The sequence below is a fragment of the Pinus tabuliformis genome, chromosome 7 (assembly GCF_031772625.1).
Source record: "Pinus tabuliformis cultivar Carrire ecotype Pingquan chromosome 7, CPIR1, whole genome shotgun sequence".
NCBI lineage: Eukaryota > Viridiplantae > Streptophyta > Pinopsida > Pinales > Pinaceae > Pinus > Pinus tabuliformis.
This window is the reverse complement of record NC_142293.1, coordinates 357069075-357083735: the sequence shown is the minus strand read 5'-3', so window position 1 is coordinate 357083735 and position 14661 is coordinate 357069075. Positions and strand designations below refer to the sequence as shown.

The 14661-nt window shown below is 39.2% G+C and overlaps 1 non-coding gene across 1 annotated transcript; it reads right to left on the bottom strand.

Annotated features, from left to right (window-relative positions):
• Window positions 1–518: 518 nt before the first annotated feature.
• Window positions 519–627, bottom strand: LOC149247427 (U6 spliceosomal RNA). Its single transcript, XR_016267704.1, has one exon. It is a non-coding gene; the product is annotated as a U6 spliceosomal RNA (small nuclear RNA).
• Window positions 628–14661: the final 14034 nt, after the last annotated feature.

Here is a 14661-nt window from a genome sequence, read left to right as displayed (position 1 = left end):
TAATGCTAGAAATATTATATATATGCCATAACTCTCACGCCTTATGTAAAATTTATTTTTCTAATTAATAAAACTATATGTATAAAAACATCTCTCTCCATATATATATATATATATCTATCCTCTGCAACTTCCATCCCACCCATTAAAGTCGAGATCCACGAGCGTGTGTGTGGCATCTCATTTACGGAATTACTAACTCACTGCATCCATCCAGTTTTATTAACAAGGTGAATCGACATCTACCAGTCCCTTACTATGACTGAAATCTCGTGTGTTCAGAGAAGAGGAGCTGCCACAATAGAAGGGAGAGATGGAGCATGTTCAACAAACCATGTTGGGGTTTGACACAAGCACGTCGAACAACCAACCCATTTATTCCGTCTTTAATGAGAATTAGACCATGCAATACCCTTAAAAACAGATTTTATTTTGGCATTTTCATGGTAGAGATTTGAGGACTAGACTTCTGTCATCATGAACCATCATTCTTGGTTCCTGGTCTGTTCAAGAGACACAAAAATGTAGGCTATTTCTGGATTTTTGTGTCATCTTTGTGCAAGTGACATACTAATACTCTTATACTCTTTGTATCATTCCAATTTTATCAAATGTATCTGAAAATATGTTATATAATTAAATAATTAGTTTTAACTATATAAAATAATATGGCACGAATATTATATTAGCTAAATATTATGATAATATATGCTAGTATTGATGGTGGCTATTGAATTGGTGGCAATAAAATAAAGTTATATATATATATATATATAATAAAATGAAAATACAAAACAAAATTGATTTTTTTATAACTAATGGAAAAAAACTTTTCAAATTGTTATTTCTTTAAAGCTAAGGATCTTCTAAAGTTTATATATATATAATTGCACAATATTAATAGCTAATGCACATGGCATAGTATGAATAGATACAAGTATAATAATGGTGTCAATGTTTAATGTACAATGGGAAAAAGAATTATTTTTTTTAAGCTAATTATATTGTAAATTTTTTCTTGATAGCAATATATACATTAATATGTATATATATAAATATTACTTCTTTCTAGTTGTACCATATTAATAGTTAATATATATGGAATATTATGAATAGATATAATTATTATAATGGTGTCAATATCTAATTTAGAATTGATAAATGTTTATAAAATTTTACTTTTCATAAGATTTAAATATATATTTTTTTAATTATATGTAAATACATGTCACTGCTTCTTTGTCTATGTGGATTTGGATTTTGTGCATGCAGTATAATAAATTTGGTGAATGTTTATTTAATGTGATTGTTCAAATTGAAGAGAAAATAGGATTAAAGTGTGACATCTTGTAGGACATAAATCATAGTGAACAAGTCTAGGTTTCTTCTATTTAATTCTTTGAACTTCAATTGCTAATACCAACCTAGATCCATCTTAACCCAGATCTATCAAGTGCTAGAGGGATCCAATCTCTCGAGGCGCAGACCTCTTCTATGAGGGCAAAAAATTGAGAAAAGGTTTGCACGTCGAGAGATTTGATCCCTCTTCACGCTTGATGGATCCGTCTTAAGATGGATCTAGGATGGTTATATAATACTATATAATTTCTATATTTGTATCTATGTATCTCTTTCTTATTCCCTCTCTCTATCTCAACCCCCATACATACTCTCTCTCTCTCTCTCTCTCTCTCTCTCCACCGATCCCTTATCACTCCTTCTCTCTCCCCCTCCAACTCCATCTCTCTCTCCTCTCTCTTGACACTTCTCTCTCCCTTTCTCTCCCACCTCACTCTATCTCTCCCCCCCCCGCCTCCCCAATCACTCTCTCTCTCTCTCTCTCTCTTCCCTCCAATTCTATCACTCTCTCCCTCCCTCTCCCTTTCATCTCTATGCCTCCCTCTCTCTCCCTTGCCCTTCTCTCCCTATCTCTCCCCCATCCTCTTCTCTCTCTTCCCTCTTCTCCTCTCTCCCTCACTCTCTCTCCATCTCTACCTTGTCACTCCCCCTCTCTCTCCATCTCTATCTCTCTATGTATTTGTTCTTTCCTCCCTCTCTCTCCCCCTCCAACTCCATCTCTCTCTCTCTCTCCCTCTCTCCTTCTCTCTCTCGCCTCATCTCTCTCTCCCACCTCCCCCTCTCTATCTCACCCCATCTCTCTCTCTCTCTCTCTCTCTCTCTCTCCAACTTTGTCACTATCCCCATCCCTCTCTCCACCCTCCAACTTTGTCACTATCCCCCTCCCTTTCTCCCCCCCCTCTCTATCTCTCTCTCTCTCTCTCCAACTTTGTTGCTATCCCTCTCCCTCTCTCCACCTTCCAACTTTGTTACTATCCTCCTCGCTCTCTCCCCCTACCCCTCTTCCTTTCACTTTGTTTGTTTTCATCGCTTGGATCGTTAGTTAAAATGCATCTATGTTGGTTCTTACCAATGTTATTTTTATTATATAAATTTCACATCGTTAAATATAAAAGTATTCTCATTTTTTATTTTATTAAAACCTTAATTTAATTTCTATGGGAATATTTTTAGTAGTTGTCTAGATAGAGGGTTTAGATATATATCGAAACTAATTATAACCTTTTTCCTTTTAGCTTCGATTAAAAAATATTATAAAATTAAATTAGAATAAAATATTTTTATTGTGAAGTAAGTTATTGGTTTTTGGGCATGTGGTATTAATAAATCACAGTATTGGCCCATGGTATTGTAACAAAGCCTATTTACAAGTTAATGATATACATGGTAAAGTGGGGGTGAATATCCATGGTTAAGAATGATATTGTTGTAGAATATTTTGATAGTGAAATAAGTTGTGATTTTTTGGCATGTGGTATTGATAAGCCATGGTACTATCCCATGATATTGTCACAAATTCCATACAAGTTTATAATATCAATGGAAAAGAGGGCCTGAATATCATGATTAAGAATCTTGTTATATTGTTATAAAATATTTTGATTGTGAAATAAGTTATGTGTTTTGGGCATGTGGTATTGATAAGCCATCGTATTGCAACAAAGCCTAATTGCAAGTTAATAATATCCATGGTAAGGTGAGGATGAATATCCATGGTTAATAATTTTTTTGTATTGTTATAGAATATTTTTTATTGTGAAATAAATTATGTTTTTCGGGCATGTTGTTTTGATAAACCATGGTGTTGGCCCATGTATTGTAACAAAGGCTACTTTTTACAAGGTAATAATATCCACATAAAGTGGGGATGAATATCCATGGTTAAGAATCTTGTCATATTGTTATAAAAAAATTTGAATATGAAATAAGTTATGGTTTTTGCGCATGCAGTACCATAAGACATGGTATTGGCCCATGGTATTGTGAAAATCCTATTCATAAACTTTTATTACTAATTGACCCAACATTTAAATGTTTTCACTCATCCCCATCACTTTTAACATTGTTTTTCTTTCTTATCTAAGCTGGCATTTACAATTGTTTCCATACTTACATTACACGTGAAGCATCTACTGTATACTCGGTTAAGCTATTTCATATATTTAATAGTATGATATATATAAACATAATTTAAATTTAAAATAAATAAATAAATAAGATATTTAGATGTATTAAATAAATTATACCAAATAAAATGTAAATTTTTCCATTTATATTTATAATTTAATGTTAAAAATATGAATATCATTTGTTGGGCATGGGATCCCCCAAAGAAAGTTTTGGGGCTTAGAGTCCATTTTTTGACTAATTCTAATGTAAAGACTCTGCGATGTGTGGGCATGGAGTGCGAAGATTGTAAATGATTCAAAGGTTTGTCTGCCCTCACTTTCTAATGTAATGTCGGCTTGAGAGATCTACCCATGGTCCGTGGACCATGGGATTGTATAAATAGAGTGAGGCTCTAAATTGTAAAGGGATAATAATCAATGAAATAGAAGGGAATGAATGATAATGAATTGAGTCTGATCTAAGTATAGGGTGAGTCGTTGGGTCGTAGAGTAGGAGAAGGCTCTGCAGTTGAGTGCACAGAGGCCTAGTAGTCCACAGCTGAGTGCGCAAAGGCCTAGTAGTTCGCAGCTGAGTGCGCAGACCCCTACAGCTGAGTGCGCAGGGGAGGTTGAGTCTGTAATCGATTAAAATAATAATAAAGAGAAGTTTTACCTTATTTCTATGTATCGTTTCCTGTTTTATGCTTTGAAGTATATCGAGCATGAATTGTAAGGTTACTATTTATTTGCTGCGCAAACTTATATGAATATGTTGAATAAGGGAATATAAGATAAAGTATTTGTTTATGCGAAGATAAATAGTCTTGGGGAAATAGCGCAAATCATTGCTCTAGCAGTGCAAAAGCTGTACAGTGCCTAGTTAGGGCTACGCAAAGGAGAATACAATAGGGCGCGAAGGCCTCACAGGTCAGGAAAGTGGACGATGTAACCTACGTGAAGATATTCACAGTTGGACTAAATCAACCCCATAGACATCTCAAGGGTGTGAAAGCTTGGTTCTAGCATCCCCCCATACTACTTCATGTACGACCTCAGTCCACGCTCCACGAGCTGTTGCCGAAAGGGCAAGTGGTACATGGATTTGTTTGGCTAAAAAACTCTGAACATGGGTCAAGCCCCATTCAAGAAAACAAATGGTTCTGTTGTCAGGACCAGAATCTGCATAGAGATGTCTGATTTCATATCATTCGAATCCAATAAAGAAGGAAATTGAAGGTTGGTTGGATAGTAGAATCCACAAGTTCGCGGCGCAGGAGAACAGGAATCCATGACTAACAAATGAAGAGTGGTTACGCTGCTACCTGTACACAGAGAACCATAAAATTTTCTTGGCATCCTTCCCTACTAAGCTGTACGAGTAGATCGCGAAGCTAGTAGATAGCCAAGGAAGGTGCAAGCTCGACAATCCTATTGTGTGGACCCCAGAGTTGGTGCGTAGATTGGAAGAATTGGAGGATAAGATCATGCGTGTTGTTGATCACTAGCTCGATCGGATTATAAGAGGATTCATTACTAAGTTTGTGATAGACACTATGGTAAGCTACAGTGAGGCTGAGCGATGCTTTCTCAAAGGGCCGCGAGGTAAGTATGTTAAGTCTTTGAACACTTGAATTAAAATTCTACTGTGTGAAAAGGAGATTATGTGAATACATTGATGTTCAAGGCTACACGAAGTGGGAGAATTTATAGAAACAAAGGTAGTGTATAATTAGAGACTAGCCCCTTAAATTCACCTCTACGATGGGAAAAGGAAGAGCTCGCCAAGGGCTCACCAAGAAATGTGATCAATTTGATAAGGCAAAGGATTTTGTGCATACCACCCCCACCCATACCACCACCAGCTTCACTACCTTCACCCACATCCTCACCCGTACCACCTCCGCCACCCCCCGTTTTAATATGGCAAGCTCGATAAAGTTGCTTGTGTTCAAGCGAATGTGAAATGAAGATCCGAACTAGTTTTGGTTCGTGGTAAAATCTGTATGGGAAGCGTAGGGAGTGATGGATGATAATATCAAGAAAGCAACGTTGGTTAGCACTTTGCAGGATCACATGCTAAACTGGTACATTAAGCACTATAGTGATCACCCAAATGTGGGAATCACGGCTATCCAAGCTGTGGTAACTAGGGAGTTTATCAGACCGAAGTCAGAAGTGTAGTCAATCATTAGGTTTAAAGAAATTGCAATGCTACTAGGTGAGACTCCTTGGGAGTTGGATAAAAGGCTAAAGTGCACGATTCGTGAAGCTAATATGACCTTGACAGATGGACAGCACCACGAATGGTTTGTAGCATCACTATTGTCGCATTTGAGGAATGCGTTGTCGCAGAAAAGGTTGACAACTTAGGCTGAAGCCTTTGACACCGCAATGAGGCTGCATGAAACCCCCATACAGGATCCTAACCTGGGAGTTTAGCAAATCCACGCGTAGTTGAAGAACCTATGCCTTGAGATGCAGAGTTTGAAATAGGACAGGACAGTTCAACCAAAAGTGTGCGAAGAAGTGTAGTGCATAAAATGTAAGGCTCAGGGACATGACAAGGACCACTACCTTGTATTCGTGAATTATCTCATAGGAGGAAGACAAATGCCAGTAAGGCTAGAAGAGAAAACAGGACCGAGCACGGCACCTGCTTTGTGGTGCACGATTTGTCAAATAGGAGGAAAACATGTTACAGACAACTGTCATCTGTTGCAGAAGTACACGCAAAATTCGCAACAGTTGTTCTATAATTTCTGTAGATTAGTGGGACATGATGAGCACACCTGTAGAAGTTATGAGCTAATGATGGATAGAACTCCTACCTATAGGGTTCAGGCCAAAACGCAGCCCCTAGACCAGGGCGCAGGGTTGGCATGTGCTGGATTCTAGGGGCGCGAATGAGGCCGAGGTGGAGGAGGACCTGGGAGAGGTCGCAGACAGCTGATATGCTACAATTACAGAGCGCCAAGACATTATGCTCGTGATTGTATGAATCCAACGCATCCATCATGTCTGTATTGTACCCTATTTGATCATGAGATGGAGGATTGTCCCCGTTGATAGCTAGGCTGTGGGATAAGGGAGCGCTCTAACCTCCCCTGACTCAGAACCTACAAATGATGAGGTCTGAGCCACGCGAGGAAGATCCAAATGTAAACATTATGCTCTGAAGTGGGATTACAACAGGAGAGGATAAAGGCAAATAGCCTGAACATAATAGTTGGGTTCGCAAGGCTCCAATGAAAGAACCAGAGTTTGATTTGGATCGCACTAAGGAAACCTTCATGGAAGCTAGGAAGAGATTTGCTCATGCCTCCACTTCAGGAAGAGAAGATAGATTGGAGTCGGAAATCAACCCATATATGCTTATGACATTCCTAGAAACATGTATGAAGGTACTGCATGACAGTAAGGTGGTAAAGGAACTACAGGAACTCATTAACAGATGTGGTGAGACCACGCCAGGAGAACTGCATGTGGTCCAGAAGATTGGAAGAGACAAGGCAAGAACAGGAAGAGAAATGAGGCTAACTGTGCAAATTGGCGAATATGAGATGGACCAAGTAATTGTGGATCTAAGACTCGACGTGAACGTTCTACTAAAGAAGACATGGGAGCACATGGGGAGACCTATGCTGCAGTGGTCTACTATTTAGTTGTGCATGGCGAACCAACAAAAGATAATACCCCTGGGGCGATGGCTAGGAATCACAGTGGATATTAAAGGAGCGAGCGCGCTAGCTTACTTTGAGGTGATAGAGATTGTCGATGATAGCAATCCCTACCCCACGCTCTTCGGAATCAATTGGGCCACTGACATGAATGGGGTGATTAACTTGAAAAAGCGCAAGATAATGTTCGAGAAGAAGTCTCTGCGCATAGTGATACCTTTTGACCCTGTTGAGGGATCGCGCTACAGTGAGCCAGTGTATGACTACGAAAGAGACGACGACTTAGACTACATCTACAAGATAACCACACAATAGCAAGACTTGGTAAATTCCATTGCGGATGGATGAATCTCATGGGAGTGTGAAAGATTTTTTACGTCGGATTTGGAGGAAGAAATAGAGCGATGGCAGAACCAATTACACGAGGTAACCATGCTGAGCTGTAACATGATGCCAAGATTGTTGTGTTGCATTTCAATGGAAATGAGAGGTTTACCTACTTATGATGGATTAGGTGAGGTAGATTCTTTCTTGGACAGATTTGAGAGATAGGTGTTGTAGAAACAACGTTTCGAATCCTTGAATTGGGTACTACATGCTACAGCCACGAGATGGTGGCATACGCACAAAGGAAACTTTGATGACTAGCGCGCATATAGCAGGATGATGCACACACAGTTTGGAAAGCCTTGACTATAATTCACAGATAAATATAATGGGCAGGATGATTCGTGCATGCATCTAGCTAAGTGGATGCAGGTCTATGGGGAACAGCCACAACTAGATTGGGTGCACCTCTTCTATCACACTCTGGACGTTATACCAATGAACTGGCATATAGAAACATATCTTCGCCACAAGACGAATGAATGTGATGTTCTATGTCAAGTATTTGTGATGAACTTTAACTTTGATGATGGATGGGAGAGTATTGATGAAGCACTACAAGAAGTAAAGGCAACCATCTTTAGAATGCCACAGGAACGGGTAGCATTGACTCAGCCTAACTGGGCTACCCAGTTAACTTGTGCACTAGAGTGTTATAATGTAACTGTTGAGGAAGAGGATGAACATCCAAGGAACATTGATATTCCAAAGACAGAAGGCCATCACAAGGTTCAAGGACTAGAAATCAAGAACCTTGACATAACCACACCAATAAAGACTAAGCAGGTAAACATAGGTATAGAGGTGCAGCCTAAATTTGTGAAGATTGGGGACTATTGGGACATTGTGACGGTATATAAGGTCACTAAATTACTCTGCGAGTATCAAGACTTATTCTCGACCAAGTTCACGAACTTAAATGGAATAATCAGACATTTAGGAGTAACGAAGATCACATTAAAACTCGACGCGAAGCCAGTGAAACAGAGACCATATCACTTAAACCCAAAGTACAAGGAGAAGGTCCACATAGAGTTAGATAAGATGCTCATGACAAGCATTATTGAGCATGTCGAAGAGTCCGATTAGGTAAGTCTAATGGTGGTACAGGAAAGGAAATAGAAGGAAAAAGTAAGAATATGCGTAGATCTCAGACAATCGAATGATGCGTGCGTCCATGACCCATTCCCAACCCTATTCACAGATGAAGTATTGGATAATGTAGGCGATCAGGAGGCAAACCCTTTCACCGATGGGTTCTCAAGATACCACCAGATCAGGATCACGCTGGAAGATACAAGCAAGACAAAATTCACGACGGAGTGGGGTTGCTTTCAATACACTGTCATGCCTTTTGGATTGAAGAACGCGCCAGCTATCTTCTCATTCGTAGTCATTGCAGCGTTCAAGGAGTATATTCATAAGTTGTTGGAGGTCTATTTTGATGATTGGACTGTCTTTCAATTGGTTAGGAACCATGTAGCGAATCTACGCTTAATGTTGGATACATGCTGAAGATACCAAATCGCACTCAACCTCAAGAAATGTATGTTTATTGTTCCTTTTGGGAACTAGCTATGGTTTGTAAACAGGGGTTGATGGTAGACCCCATGAAAATTGCGGTAATTCTGAATTTGGAAGTGCCGCAGAGTGTGAAATAGTTGCACACTACTTTGGGACACATTGGGTCGTATATAAAGTTTATCAAGAGTTATGCTCAGATCACCGTGTCGATGGAAAAACTACTGAAGAATGATGTCACGTTTTTCTGGGACGATGAATGTAAGAAAAGATTGGATATATTGAAGTAGAAGATGGTTACTGCACCAATTCTTGTCTTCCCAAACTGGAAGAAATAATTTCATGTTCATGTTGATGCGTCATGTATAGCGCTGGGGGTCATACTTACATAAGAGGGCGAAGAAGGATTGGATCACCCTATTGTATTCGTGAGCCGAAGATTAACTAAAGTGGACAAGAACTACTCCACCACTGAACACGAGGGACTGGCTATGGTGTACATGCTCCAAAAATATTGGCACTATTTGCTAGGGGGACACTTCAAGATGTATATAGATCATTCCGCGCTAAAATACTTGTTCAATAAGCTTGTGTTTGGTGGATGCATATGCAGGTGGCTCTCATTGTTCCAAGAATATGATTTCGAAGTTGTTGTGAAGCCTGGACGGTTGAACGCGGGACAAGATCACTTGTCGCAGATTGAGAAAGGGGAGGAACCTACCAGTTTGGAGGAAGGACTACCTGACGTGCAGCTTTTTTCTATGCATGCAGCGGATGGACACTTTGACGATATAATCCACTTTATAACAATTGGAATTGCACTGGAAGGTTACTCTGTCCAATAGAAAAAGGAGATAGTGGTGCACACGGTAGACTTTTCTGTCATCGCAGGGCATCTGTATAAGATGGGGAATGATGAGATACTACGAAGGTATGTACCAAAGTTTGAAGGAAGCAGTATCCTTGTGGACACTCATGGGGGTCCCGCGGGAGGTCATTATGCAGGAAGAGAAACCACACAGAAGATTCTCCATGGAGGGTTATGGTGGTCAACCCTTCATCAGGATTCAAAATCACATTGCAAGGCATGTGATGTATGTCAAAGAACGGGCAAGCCATCGCGAAGGGACGAGATTCCTTTGAATCCACAAATGGCATTCCAGCTATTTGAAAAGTGGGTGATAAAATTTGTAGGACCCATCAAAACCACAAGGAAACATAGGCGTGAGATATATTATTACTGCGACAGAATACCGACGCGTTGGGTAGAAGCACAGCCAGTAAAATATTTCACAACTGCAACGGCCACGAAGTTTCTGTTTGACCATGTACTGACACGATTCGGTTGTCCAAAGATCTTGATGAGCGATTGCGGTACACATTTCTTGAATGAGACGATCAATGTGTTCACAGAAGAGTTTCAGGTGTATCATCAGAAAGGCACGCCATATCACCCATAGTCGTTATAGACATATTTGGGTACTACAACCCCAAACTCATATTTCCATAAACTAAGGGCTCTTAATTCCCTAAAAGTGTTGTTTCATACCATAAAGGATCATGGTAAACTGATTACATCATTTTCCAGAAGTTCCACATGAAAAAATACTCAAAACTAGCCAAAACTGGACCATGCTAACTGCTCCATGGTCAAGTTGTGATGCATACTGGCTGCCAAACTAGCCAAGTGTGATGCATACTGAAATGGCCTTCTGTGGGTTGCAATGGACGAGAATAGACAAATGGCAGAGACAGTTTGCTAAGTGGATGATCATGGAATCTTCTAGAAACTTCTCCTGTGACACTTGCCTCTCTGAATTCACCTAGGGATGAGTAAGAGATCAATGAAATATCCAAGTGGAACCAAGAACTATCAGTGAAATGACACGAATCAAAAACCCAGAGGTGACTCACACCCTTGCAAGACATCTATAATTGGATCCCTCATCTAAGAGATCTAGAGGCTAACATTTTGTATTTTTGTAAGGAAGTGATGTTGGTTTATTTGTGAGAAGAGACATTGCATTGTTGGGTTATTTGCTTGTTCATGAGGTGAAGAGGGCTTCTATACTGGGAGGATGATGCCCAATTAGACAGCTGGGTTGTAATCCTCTCTTTCACTATTAATAAAGTTACTTGATTTTTCCTCCATATAATCGTGTGTTTATGAATCTTATTTTTTATGAATGCAATTGTATGGTCAATGTGTTTCTGATTCCGCATTTTTTATGATGTTTTAGATGGATATGATTTGATGGTTTTTTGTTACTTTGACTCTACAAGTACTCTTTGAAGCGGGACAAGTACGAGAGGAGTGGCAAATTATATCAAGGAAAGGAGAAATCAAGCTAGTATCAAAGAGAAAGATCTAGGTTGGTCCTCTTTTCTTCCCTCTAGTCTATCACACTTAAAGGAACTCTCAAAAGGATTTCATTGTTTGTTTCTAAGATAGCTACCCATCTTAGTGGGACTAGCAGTTCGAATCGACACTAGTTTTCCTTGAAACAAAATGACGACTCCTCTGGGGATCGAATAGTTTGTTTTGTTTGTTTATTGTTTGCTTTATAAACTACAGACAGAGCCTGAAGTTAGCTAGCTAGCCTTCGAAATGCCTTTGCTATGCAATTGCGAAGTAGATGAATGCTGCTTCAGTCAATCTCCAGGTTGGTTTAAGAACTGAACATCTAACTTTCAAAACATTCTAAGTGCTTTTGTGGTAGCTCAGAACCTCATAAGATCTTACCCCTATACTTTGTTTTTGTTGTCCATCATAACTCAGCCTAAATCACTGAACTTAGCTACAAATTTTGAGAAAAAACCAATCTCAGTTTTGCTCCCTGCTCCATCGCACTATTTGAAACTGTGCAACCTGGATGCATTGCACCTCCCATGTGTTGTAGGTGAGATGAATTGCTATTTCCTTATGTTGTAGATGCAATGATTGAGTGATACTATTTTTCTCTCCGAGAGTTAGTTTTTTCTCCTTGTTTTCATCTTTATTCAGTGGTTTTACTATTCATGATCAGTATCTTCTTACTGGAACCTTCTTCCTTCACATATTTTAGCTCCATCAATTAGGAATTGTAAATGTTTTTGTGTATTTGTGAATCATTTACAATCTTCCTTTGTCAAAAGTAGCTTAATCGAACTGTTGTTTTTGATGCAAGTGTCATAATTGTCATTTTGAATCAAAAGAAGAGTGTTGTAAAGTGTTCCGCTTCTAGATAGTTGATTTTACTTTTGTCATTGTACTTTATTTGAATCATTAGTGTTTGAAGTGTTGAAAACGGTTTTCAAATTTGAAATCGAAAAGTGTCGTCTTAGTCTTCCTTTCGTTTTGAAAAGAAATTGTTAGAAATGTCACTTTAAAAGAAAATAGTTCATATCTGTACTTAGCTTTCCTTTTTGGCATTCACACATTAAGGAAGCAGAAAACAAGTACATGCATGTGCATTTGCATTTTGACTACACGCAAAATTTGATTTAGGAAAGTGCATTTAGTGTGTGCACTATGCTCTCTGCTAAAAGAAAAATCATAATCTTCTTTCCTTTGTAGCTAAGATTTTCATTGCTAAAAGAACATAAACAACTGTTTATCATTTTAGATTGCACATTTAGGAATTTTACATCTACATCATGCAGTGAACCTTAAAAGACAAACTTCTAAGCAAGATAAACTCTAAAATAAATCTCAATGAACATAAAAACGCTTTGGAACCTAACACAACACATCTAGAAGTCTAGGCTAGAGACGTGTTCCGGCATCATAAAACATGGTAACTATCATTTTCATTGAAGGTTGGGTGATTCCTCCTTTTTGATACGACAAGGGCCAGTACGGACTTGTGCTCCCTGTAACGTTGAGTATATATTGGGAGACCACAATAGGCTGATATCGTTTATCCTTAGGAAGCCGTGTCTACCACCCTATCGATCGCAATGCACTGAACACAACATTGGGGAAGATTGCACTGAACACAACATTGGGGAAGATTGGTTGCCATACATAAGTCCTTGGTAATTTCTCTATCATTTATCACCAAGGTGTATTTTGCAATTTTGCGATCGGTCACTTTCATTCTTTTTCGACTCCTTAAAAGAAAAGCTCCATCTGAGCACTTGTCACTTTAGGCTCATTAAAAATCAAAGGCGAATAGAGTCACCTTTATATTTTTCTCAACTCTTTAAAATTGAAAAAGCAAGCTGCACCAAAGTGTCTTAAAATTTATTTAAATCAGAATAACATCCCTATTCCTTCATTGATCTGAGGTTGAGATAGTGGAAACCACCAATCAAGGAATCCCTCTTGCAGGGAATCCTAGTCCTTTCTCCTCTTGGGGAGATATTGGTTCTCCATATATGGCTACATTGTCCCTTCCACAAATCACAATCGGCCTGCCAGTATGGCTTTTCTCAACCTCTATCATTCAAAACACCGTAATTCCTCAACAATCTAATCAGCAACCAGATGATACTGAAGTTACCCCTTCACCTTCTACTTCGTTTGTTTCGCCTTCCCTTCTTCCTCTTCGCATGGTCAAACTAGTGACAGTGAAAACCAAGTAGCTACGTAGAAAAAGAAAGGGAAGGAGAAAAAGAAGAAGCCAACTAAACAAGGGAACAACCATGCATCATCTGGCAAAAATCCACACACTAAACTTTCCAAACCAAAAACTCCATGCGCAATTTGCAAGGGGAGCCATTACCATTGAGATTGCCCTTGCATCCCGCGGATCTTGAGAGAATGGTCTCCCAATTTGCACCATTCAGTGTCATCAACCTCTAACAGTTAGGATGACAGCACACCATCAACTAGTGAAAATGAAGTCAATATATAGAAAGGAAAAGTCATATTTCCATGTAGGTTATGTGAAGGTGATCATACTCTTCACCATTTTCCTTTCCTGGATGAAGCCAAAAGCATTTTGGATAACCATCCTGCTTCACCACAGCGACTTCCACCTGGATACAGGAAACTCTTACCAAGTCCTTCGCTTGTTGAAAACCCGATTCACATAATTGAATTGTCGATCGAATCACCTATCATTGAAAGTGAACCTTTTGAGTCCACACTGGACCAAAGTCAGCTGATCGAGATGGTAGTCGATCTAGTCTTACCTTCAAAAGGACCACCTTCGGATGAAACTATCACCAGAGATAATGAGAATGAAACCATTCAAATTCTTTTTGTCGAAACAAAGTCTAATGAGCTTGGGGGCAATCCACCCATTCATTTACAATAGGAAGAGACCCCCCTAATTCATGAGATTTATCTAGCCATTTATCCAGTACCTCCTCCAAGGAGTCTAGTCATTTTCTTTGATTGGAATCAACTAGCAAAAGCCCGCCTTCCATCTAATATACCATTCTGAATCATAGTACAAGTTTACAAAATGATCGTGTCTGGAACTATCATAGATGAAGGGGCTTCAGTGAGTATCCTTTCCTCAACTGCTTGGAAAGTGCTTGGTTCGCCATTGCTTTTACCTGAAAACCAAAATTTGTCAGGCTTCAACAAAGGAACCAGTCAACCGTCAGGGATCCTTCCTAAGTTACTGATAACTTTAAGAAAGAAAACCGTTCATTTGAATGTGATGGTAGTCCAAGGT